This window comes from Xyrauchen texanus, chromosome 12, assembly GCF_025860055.1.
Source record: "Xyrauchen texanus isolate HMW12.3.18 chromosome 12, RBS_HiC_50CHRs, whole genome shotgun sequence".
NCBI classification, from domain to species: Eukaryota; Metazoa; Chordata; class Actinopteri; order Cypriniformes; family Catostomidae; genus Xyrauchen; species Xyrauchen texanus.
In genome coordinates, this window is record NC_068287.1 from 46,632,645 (window position 1) to 46,643,966 (window position 11,322).

Consider the following 11,322-nt stretch of genomic DNA (forward strand, 5'->3'; position numbering starts at 1 on the left):
ACAGAGTTGCTACACAATCAACTTGGCTTGAGTTGTGTTTGGAAGTATGAGTCCAAAGGGTCATATTGTCTAGCCGATATGCGGTACACGTTGTACATGGTAGTTGGGCCATAATCCTCTGATCGATGCTTATAGCTTGGCCACCTGGGCTGTCTTGCCTTCCGGTTGTCTCTCTCTGGGTTCACTTGTGGCCTTCAGCCCCTCTCGTTTCCCCTGTGCTTTCTTGGAATGCCGGTTCCATAATGTCCTGGTCCTCCCATGAACACATTTTTTTGTGTTATGTTTAGGAGTGCCAGAAGTCCTACCTCCTTAGAGGGGGGCTATGTAACACCTGAGACTTTTGCCCTAGTGGCCACCAGATGTTGCTAGGAGTTTAGTGACTTTTAGTTTGAAGTTTTGTGTTTAACTTCTTGTATCTCTGTTCCTTCTCTGATTGTTCCCAGCTGTATTTAGTTTACCTTGTTTGCCAGAGTGTTTATAATGTCCTTGTGTTTGCTCAGTCTTGGTCAGTTGTTGTTCCTGTTTCCCTTAATGGATGTAATGGTTTGTTCTGGAGCCATCATTACTGAATCTCTAGACTGATTCATTAACCCTTCCCCACATTCTCGCAAACTCTTTTTAACTTAACAAAGCATAGTGGGAAATATAGTCTTACTCATTTGTTTGGGGATCTGTAGTCTTAATGCTGAACAGAATAATATCAGTGGCAAATTATACTACATTTCTGTTATCACTACTTAGCACTATTTATGACTATCATTATTCTAATTCATTCACAACAGATGCTCCATGTGCTGAAGGTTTTTAAGATTTTATGTCAGACGTCAGATAAAAATCTATAAACAAAATGATGATCCAGTGCTCAGAGTCAAATGATACAGGCAAAGAATCAAAGAACCCAAGATTGATTCAGAGATCACAAAGACACAGAAACTCCACCCTCATACAACACTAACCAGGAAGTTCTTATTTCCTCTCTTTACTGACTGTTCTGTGAATATTTGGACAAAATCAAAAAAGGAATCAGTGATCAGTTCTAAACGAAGGGAAACACTTTCAAAAGGATTCTTGTGAAGTTTGTTTCAGAGTCGACAGCAGATCTTTGCTGATTCTGATGATTATTCATTATTGAAAGCAACATTCAGAAAGTGAAAGTAAAGTTCAGATCGTTGGAGCTTTTATAAACAGTGAAAATGGATTCTCTCTCTGTGGAAGAACATTCTTGTCCCGTGTGCTTTGAAATCTACAAGAATCCTGTTCTTCTGTCGTGTAGTCACAGTGTGTGTAAAGAGTGTCTTCAACAGTTCTGGAAAACCAAGAGAACTCAGGAGTGTCCTGTCTGCAGGAGATATTCAAGAAAAAAACCTCCTCGTAATCTGGCATTGAAGAATTTATGTGAGTTGTTTGTGAAGGAAAGAAATGAGAAGGAGAGAAATGAGAAGGAGATCTGCAGTTTACACAGAGAGAAACTCTAACTCTTCTGTCTGGATGATAAACAGCCGGTGTGTTTCGTGTGCAGAGATTCAGAGAAACACGTCAATCATAAATTCAGACCCATCAGTGAAGTTATTTCATCTTACAAGGTACGATAAACTTCTCTTGAGTCATATTAAGGAAAAACATGTATGTAATTTATCTACACATATATTTATCGGTACAAGCATTCACTCTTTATGATAAAAATAAAACAAAGTCAACTTTATGGGATTTAAACCTCATGATGTTTCAGCCCCTACAGGTCCTTCATTAGACATCTGTACCATTGAAAGTCATAGTGTCTGTGATTTCTGTTGCTCCAATAGAAAATGAATGTTTTCTGATATCTTCTAGAGGTGGAGATGAGAGCTCAGGGGTCTGTTTTAATGGAAAAAGCAGAACGGTCTACTTAGATCATTTGAACCTCTTCATCTAATTGTGATATTATTAAAATATTTTGTGAAACTGTTCAAAACGGTATAAATGATGCCTTCTCAGGGCACTTCGAAGGGAGAACAATTATGCCAAACTGTGAGGTCATTCAAAATACATTTTGAAATAAAATTTCTTAGAAAGTCACAAATGTTATTTTTGAGCCCCATTCAGCCCTCTGAAGCTCTCACAGTGGCAGGTAAAGTCTTAAAAGGGAATAGGCCATAGGGATGATCACTTCTAAATGCAACGCACCCTTTAGTAACTGTTGAAAGAATATTCCCAGTTTAATAGAAGATCAATCAAGAGCATTTGTGCCTTAATGTTGACTACCACCAAAAAAAAAAAATGACTCGTCCCTCCTTTTCTTAAAAAACAGGCACAAATCTGTTACTGTGAGACATTTACAATGGAAGTTAATGGGGTATTTTTGGAGGGATGAAAGACAGAAATGTGAAGCTCTTCCGTCCGTCCCAGAGCCAGTGTTGCCAGCTTCTTCCGCCCGGAGGATGAGGAGAAGAGGAAAGGCTTTTGCTCCCCAGTCTCCGCCTGCCACGGTCAGCGAGCCAGAGCCCACGCCTGCCACGGTCGTCGAGCCAGAGCCCACGCCTGCCACGGTCGTCGAGCCAGAGCCCACGCCTGCCACGGTCGTCGAGCCAGAGCCCACGCCTGCCACGGTCGTCGAGCCAGAGCCCTTCAGGGCCTTCCACGGCTCCGCCTACTGAGCCTTCCATGGCTCCGCCTTCCATGGCTCCGTCTCCAGAGCCTTCTTCGGATCTGCCTCCTGAGCCTTCCATGGCTCTGCCCCCAGAGTTCTCCACGGCTTCGTCTTCCACGGCTTCGTCTTCCACGGCTTCGTCTTCCACTGCTCCGTCTCCCAGGGCTCCGCCTCCCGAAGCTTCCCAGGGCTCCACCTTCCAACACTCCGCCCACACTGCCTTCCACGGCTCCGCCCCTGAGCTTTCCACAGAGCTCTGCCTTCCATAGCTCTGTCTCCCGGGCCTTCCACCACTCCGCCCACACAGCCTTCCATGAATCTGCCTTCCATGGCTCCGCCTTCCACGACTCCGCTCCCTGAGCCTTCCACAGCTCTGCCTTCCATGGATCCGTCTCCCGGGCCTTCCACCACTCCGCCCACACAGCACTGCCTTCCATGGCTCCCTTTCCCGGGCCTTACACGGCTCCGCCCCCTGAGCCTTCCACAGCTCCGCCTTCCATGGCTCCGTCTCTCGGGCCTTCCACCACTCCGCCCACACAGCCTTCCATGAATCTGCCTTCCACGGCTCTGCCCCCTGAGCTTTCCAGAGCTCTGCCTTCCACGGCTCCACCCCAGATCCTTCCACGGCTCCGCCCCCTGAGCCTTCCAGAGCTCTGCCTTCCACGGCTCCACCCCAGATCCTTCCACGGCTCCGCCCCCTGAGCCTTCCACAGCTCCGCCTTCCATGGCTCTGTCTTCCGGGCCTCCCAGGGCTCCGCCTTCCACAGCACTGCCTTCCATGGCTCCGCCTCCCGAGCCTCCCTGACCTCCCGACCCAGTCCCTGTCCTGTGGCCTCCTCCCAGGCCTCCAGAGTCCTGTGACCTCCTCCCAGGCCTCCTGACCCAGTTCCCGTCCTGTGGCCTCTTCCCAGGCCTCCTGACCCGGTTCCCGTCCTGTGGCCACCTCCCAGGCCTCCTGACCCGGTCCCTGTCCTGTGGCCTCCTTCCAGGATGAGGAGAAGAGGAAAGGCTTTTGCTCCCCAGTCTCCGCCTGCCACGGTCGTCGAGCCAGAGCCCACGCCTGCCACGGTCATCGAGCCAGAGCCCACGCCTGCCATGGTCGGCGAGCCAGAGCCTTTAGCCTCGACCGTCCCAGAGCCAGCACCTCCCGAGTAATCCAGGGCTCTGCCTCTCGAGCCTCCCAGGGCTCCGCCTCTCGAGACTTCGACGCCTCTTCCTCCCGAGCCTTCCACGGCTCCGTCTCCAGGGCCTTCTACGGATCCGCCTCCTGAGCCTTCCATGGCTCTGCCCCCAGAGTCTTCCATGGCTTCGTCTTCCATGGCTTCGTCTTCCACGGCTTCGTCTTCCACGGCTCCGCCTCCCAGGGCTCCGCCTCCCGAGCCTCCCAGGGCTCCACCTTCAAACACTCCGCCCACACTGCCTTCCACTGCTCCGCCCCTGAGCTTTCCACAGCTCTGCCTTCCATGACTCCGTCTCCGGGCCTTCCACCACTCTGCCCACACAGCCTTCCATGAATCTGCCTTCCACAGCTCTGCCTTCCACTGACTCCGGCTCCCTGAGCCTTCCACAGCTCTGCCTTCCATGGATCCGTCTCTCGGGCCTTCCACCACTCCGCCCACACAGCCTTCCATGAATCTGCCTTCCACGGCTCCGCCCCTGAGCTTTCCAGAGCTCTGCCTTCCACGGCTCTGCCCCAGATCCTTCCACAGCTCCGCCCCCAGATCCTTGCAAAGCTCCGCCCCTGAGCCTTCCACAGCTCCACCTTCCATGGCTCCGCTCTTCCGGGCCTCCCAGGGCTCTGCCTTCCACAGCACTGCCTTCCATGTCTCCGCCTCCCGAGCCTCCCTGGCCTCCCGACCCAGTCCCTGTCCTGTGGCCTCCTCCCAGGCCTCCTGACCTAGTTCCAGTCCTGTGGCCTCCTCCCAGGCCCCCTGTCCCTGTTCCCGTCCTGTGGCCTCCTCCCAGGCCCCCTGACCCTGTTCCTGTCCGTTAGACTCCCTGTACCCAGTCCCCGTCCGTTGGACTGCCTGTCTGCCCCTTGTGCCCCCTTGGACTGCCTGTTTGCCCCTTGTGCCCCCTTGGACTGCCTGTTTGCCCCTTGTGCCCCCTTGGACTGCCTGTTTGCCCCTTGTGCCCCCTTGGACCATTTGTTTTTTCTTTTTTTTCTCTCTTTTGGAGCGTCTGGAACTGCCCCTAAAGCGGAGCTCTGTCATGTTCTTTGTTGTCTTTGTTTTTGTGCTTTTATGTTGAAGTTTAGTTTAGTTCCTGTTTCCTGTTTGGTTTTTGTAGTCCTTTTGTAGTTTAATTTTATGATTGGTTTTACCCTGATTAGTTCTCATTCCCTGATTGTTTCCCCAGGTGTTCCTCATTCCCTTGTTTGTTCCTTTATGTATTGAAGTCCTTGATTTCCCTGTTTCCAGTGTTAGTTCTTGCATGTGTTATGATGCTCTGTGCCAGGTTTCCTTTGTTTTTCTTTGTCCTGAGTTTTCCTGTTTTTATTAATAAAAGCTGCACTTAGATCCGCATTCTCTGCCTGCCTTAGTCACACTTACATTGATATCATGAACTTATTTAGAGTTGTTTTGACAACCAACAACTGCAACTCAAATCTGAGCCTGAACTCATTTTGACTCCAAATAACACTTAAAATGGTTGTTGTTCTCCATCTTGATTGCTTGTTTCGGTATATTTTACAATGATTCCCATCAGAGGTGTCACGACCTTTCAGACTGAGGGTGCACATGCCCCTTACATTCTTTGAGATGCCAAAAATGAATTTGTACCTTTTGATTTAAATAATAGTAATTGTCAGAATGTTCTGCATTTTGAAAATGTCCTTGACTAATTTAACAGATTTGTACAGAAATAATAAATATCACATTGTGTCATTAATCCATGGACATTATTATCTCTCAGATTCTGGACTTTCACAGATTTTCACTTTGTTAAATTTCAGGAGGAACTCAATACAGCACTGAAGTCTTTACAAGAGAAACTCAAACACACAGAAAACATGAAAGGAGAGTGTGATAAATCAGTGCGACACATCAAGGTGAGGATACAGAATCAACAATCAAACACATTTGCTGATAAATGATGTGATGTGTGTGAATGCAGAGCTGATTGAAGTGAATTTGATGTGATTTCAGACTCAAGCTGAGCACACAGAGCGTCAGATTAAAGAGCAGTTTAAGAAGCTTCATGAGTTTCTCCGACATGAAGAAGAAGCTACAATCACTGAACTGAGAGAGGAAGAGGAGCAGAAGAGTCAGATGATGAAGAAGAAGCTTGAGGAGATGAACACACACATCTCAGCTCTTTCACACACAATCAAAGACATGGAGGAAATGATGAAAGCCAATGACGATGTCTCATTTCTAAAGGTGACAGTCAAACTCTCATCATTGATTTCTGCTCTTATTGATCATTTGAGGAGCTCATCAAGTGTTTTTTTTGTCTTTTGCAGAACTTTAATGTGACAATGGAAAGGTAAGTGTCTTTCACGGTCCCCTGTTGTCTGCCCTGTGTTTCACTTGTCACCTGTCATAAACTACACTTCCCATAATTCCCTGCCCTCATCACTGCCAGTCATTCATTGTTCTCACCTGTATGTTATAAATGTTAATGTCTGGTAGATTCTGGTATGTGTTCCTGTCGTGGATGTTTTCTCTTGTTTATATCTTTTGTTTCCCCTCGTGGATGTTTTGTTTGTTCCAGTCTTGTTTGTCAATAAACCGCATCTAGATTCCCACTCCTCGTCTGCCTTCGTAATAGAACAACCGACCATAATAGATCTAGCGGTTCAACAGGCGAACTATAGACTTATATGCATCAAGCAAGAGGACCAACCAGTGGAGGATCAAATTCGCGACTTTCTGGAGCTGGCAAATGTAGCGGACTTCCCAGAATACTCCCTGGTGGTGTTCTTCAGGGCAAGTCTCCACAGTTCTCTAAGGGAGCTGTTGCCACCGGTGAGTCGGTCCTCAACTTTGTGGAAGAGACACTGCAAGTTTGCTGCTCACCGTTCACTGTGGGCGTAGAAGAAGAGGGCCTTACCTCTCCTCCCACAGTGGTCACCCCCCAGCCTTCCATGGCTCGTCCCTTCACGCCTGCCACGGCCAACGAGCCAATGCCCACACCAGCCACAGCCGACGCGCTGGAAGTCTCACCCGTCCCAGAGCCAGCGTTGCCAGCTTCGTCCGCCCAGAGGAGAAGAGGAAAGGCTTCTCCTACCACGGCTCAGCCTCCTGAGCCTCCCACGGCTCCGACTCCTGAGCCTCTCACGGCTCCGCCTCCAAAGCTTTCCACAGCTCCGCCTCCAGAGCCTTCTACAGCGCCACCTCCTGAGCCTTCCACGGCTCCACCTCCCGAGCCTCTGCCGTCTCCGCCTCCAGAGCCTCCCTCGGCTACGCCTCCAAAGCTTTCCACGGCTCCGCCTCCAGAGCCTTCTACGGTGCCGCCTCCCTCGGCTCCGCCTCCAGAGCCTTCTACAGCATCGGCTCCTGAGCCTTCCACGGCTCTGCCTCCCATGGCTCCACCTTCCACGTCTCCGTCTCCAGAGCCTTCTATGGTTCAGCCTCCTGAGCCTTCCTTGACTCCACCTTCCACGGCTCGGCCCCCAGAATTCTCCATGACTCCGCCTACCATGGCCCTGTCTCCGGAACCTTCTACGGCTCTGCCTCCTGAGCCTTCCATGGCTCTGCCACCTGAGTCTTCCACGGCTCTGCCCCCCATGGCTCCGCCACCTGAACTTCTCCTGTGGCCGACTCCCAGGCCTCCAGACCCAGACCCTACCCTGTGGCCGGCTCCCAGGCCTCCTGACCCATTCCCTGTCTTGTGGCCCTTTTAGACTGCCTGTCTGCCCCTTGTGCCCCCCCCCTTGGACTGTCTGTTTGCCCCTTGTGCCCTCCTTGGTCTGCTTGCCCCCCCTTCACTCCTTGGACTATTTTGTTTTTGTTTGTGTGGGTATTTTTCTTTTTAGGAGCGTCTGGAATCCGCTCCTTAGAGGGGGGGTTATGTCACGATCCCCTGTTGTCTGCCCTGTGTTTCACTTGTCACCTGTCATAAACTACACTTCTCATAATTCCCTGCCCTCATCACTGCCAGTCATTCATTGTTCTCACCTGTATGTCATTTAATCATCATTATCCTTGTGTATTTCAACCCTGTTGTTTCTCCATTCAGTAGTCGGTCGTTAAATGTTTAAATGTAAAGGGGCAGTGGTGGCTCAGTGGTTGAGGCTCAGGGTTTCTGACCAGAAGGTTGGGGGTTCAAGCCCCAGCACCACCAAGATGCCACTGTTGGACCCTTGAGGAAGGCACTTAACTCCAGGTTGCTCCAGGGGATTGTCCCTGTAATAAGTGCACTGTAAGTCACTTTGGATAAAAGCGTCTGCCAAATGTAAATGTAATGTCTGGTAGATTCTGGTATGTGTTCCTGCCTGAGCCCGTCGTGGATGTTTTCCCTTGTTTATATCTTTTGTTTCCCTCGTGCATGTTTTGTTTGTTCCAGTCTTGTTTGTCTTGTTATTTTCAATAAACCGCAGCTAGATCCCCACTCCTCGTCTGCCTTCAGTAATAGTGTCTCCTCTCTATGGTTGTGAAGTCAAAGTCACTGCAGTACTGACTCCTGAATGTTCTTCCAGAGTCCAGATCTCACAGCCGGATCCACAGATGACTTCTGGAGCTTTCATTCATGTGCCACATTACTTGGGCAACCTGACATTCAGAGTCTGGAAGAAGATGCAAGACATTGTCCACAAGAGTGAGTCCACAAAACATCTCTGCTCGCACACTGAGAGTGTGACATTTGAATATTTACACAAAACTGATCTGAAAAACAAAGTGTGTCCTCCATTATAAACATGACAATAATATACACTATACACACTTTTAATGTTTGTGTTGTGATTCACTGTTAAACACTGATAATAAAACATGAGTGTGTAACTAATAACAACACTGACAATATCTGATAGTGTTTCATCAATATGACAAGTGTTCATAATTCATAATAATCTGTATATGATTCACTCTTGATGATTATATGAACATCTGTTGATTGTTTTCTCTCATCAGCTCCTGTGATTCTGGATCCAAACACTGCATATCCAAATCTGATCCTGTCTGATGATCTGACCAGTGTGAGATTCAGATATAACAGTCAAATATTACCTGATAATCCAGAGAGAATTAACTGTGATCTGTGTGTTCTGGGTTCAGAGGGGTTTAACTCAGGAACACACTGCTGGGATGTGGAGGTTAAAGACAATATAGACTGGAGGCTTGGAGTAACTACAGCATCAAACCCGAGGAAGGGAAATGTTTTCTTTAAAACTGATGTCTGGGGTGTGGGGAACACAGGGTTTTCCTCCGCTGCGTTTATTGTCACACAAAATTTTGAGCGTGTGAGAGTTCATCTGGATTATGACGGAGGAAAAGTGTCATTCTCTGATCCTGTAACTAACACACATCTACACACATTCACACACACATTTACACACACACTCTTGCCATTCTTCTGGAGTTATGATGATGTCACTCCTCTGAGGATTTTACCAGTTAAATTCACAGTAATATCTGATCCTGCTTACTGAACATCTCACAAGTATTTAGTCATTGATGCAATCTTAGAACATTTAGATTTCCAAAGGTTAAATATGTCAATAATACAGTAACTCAACATAGTCTACAAAAACTCAACAGATAAGATTGAATGATCTCATCAGGCATATGAGTGAGTTTTCTTAACATGATTTTTGTCATTTGTAAGTTCATAGAAATCAATTAAATGTGATCATATGTTTGATATTTGCTCCACACTTCATCTTTACCAGTTTACTCTCATCTTAACTACCAGTAACTCACTGAACCTTTAATCTAACCAGCTCCGTCTCATAAAGGGGCGATTGAAGATCCAGAATACAGTGTACAATTACAGGATTTTACAATCATTTTCACACATTTGTCCACCCGATCTCTTCATTCAGTTGTCTTTTGTTGTTTTTTGCAGAACTAGAGTTTTATATTTGGGGTGGCTAGCGGGTGGACACTGCTACTTTCGGGGGTCCACACACACGCAATGTTGGTTTTCCATGTTTTATGGGAATTTCCATAATGATTTTTATACTGTACAAACTGTATTTTCTATCCCCTAAACCTATCCATCACTTAAATATCTAAATGTAAAAAATGTGGTATGTATGATTTACAAGCTGTTTATCTGGTATTGATAGGCCTCCCAGGCCCCCCGTCCCTGTCCTGTGGCCTCCTCTCAGGCCCCTTGACCCTGATCCCATCCTGTGGCCTCGCCCCAGGCCCCCGTCCCTGTCCGTTGGACTCCCTGTCCCCCAGTCCCCGTGACGTTGGACTGCCTGTTTGCCCCTTGTGCCCCCTTGGACAATTTGTTTTTTCTTTTTCTTTTTTTTTCTTTTTGGAGCGTCTGGAATCCGCTCCCTAAAGCGGGGGCTCTGTCATGTTCTCTGTTGTCTTTTGTTTTTGTGCTTTTATGTTGAAGTTTAGTTTAGTTCCTGTTTCCTGTTTGGTTTTTGTAGTCCTTTTGTAGTTTAATTTTATGATTGGTTTTACCCTGATTAGTTCTCATTCCCTGATTGTTTCCCCAGGTGTTCCTCATTCCCTTGTTTGTTCCTTTATGTATTGAAGTCCTTGATTTCCCTGTTTCCAGTGTTAGTTCTTGCATGTGTTATGATGCTCTGTGCCAGGTTTCCTTTGTCCTGAGTTTTCCTGTTTTTATTAATAAAAGCTGCACTTAGATCCGCATTCTCTGCCTGCCTTAGTCACACTTACATTGATATCATGAACTTATTTAGAGTTGTTTTGACAACCAACAACTGCAACTCAAATCTGAGCCTGAACTCATTTTGACTCCAAATAACACTTAAAATGGTCGTTGTTCTCTGTCTTGATCGCTTGTTTCGGTATATTTTACAATGATTCCCATCAGAGGTGTCACAACCTTTCAGACTGAGGGTGCACATGCCCCCTTACATTCTTTGAGATGCCAAAAATAAATTTGTACCTTTTGATTTAAATAATAGTAATTGTCAGACTGTTCTGCATTTTGAAAATGTCCTTGAATACCGCTGGCTCCAACTACAGTGTCGCCTTCCAAAACGGTCAGAAATCTTGGGGTAACCATTGATAATAAGCTAAATTTCACCGACCACATCTCAAAGACTTGGTCTGTAGACTTACACTCTACAATATTAGGAAGATAAGACCTTTCCTCTCTGTACATGCCACACAACTTGTTCAGTCACTTGTCATGACTAGAATGGACTACAGTAACTCTCTCATTGCAGGCCTTCCTGCATGTGCTATTAGACCTCTCCAAATGATCCAGCATGCAGCAGCACGTCTGGTCTTTAATGAACCTAAGAGAACATGTTACACCACTCTTTGTCTCTCTTCACTGGCTGCTGGTTCATGCATGCACTAAATTCAAGGCCCTGATGCTGGCATACAAAACAGTCACTGGGTCTGCTCCAGCATACCTAAAAACATTTATGTTGCTAAGTTCCCACCAGAAGCCTGTGGTCGGCTAAGGAACGTCGCCTTGTCGTACCAAAACAAAGATGCACCAAAACACTTTCCCAGACTTTCAGTTTCATCATACCACTTTGGTGGAATTACCTTCCCAACTCAATCCGTGAAGCTGACTCACTCTCTATCTTCAAA

The 11,322-nt window shown here is 47.3% G+C and overlaps 1 pseudogene; it reads left to right on the top strand.

The window, feature by feature from the left end:
* The first annotated feature begins 964 nt into the window (after positions 1–964).
* LOC127652438 (nuclear factor 7, ovary-like) lies at positions 965–9,969 on the top strand (annotated as a pseudogene).
* Positions 9,970–11,322: the final 1,353 nt, after the last annotated feature.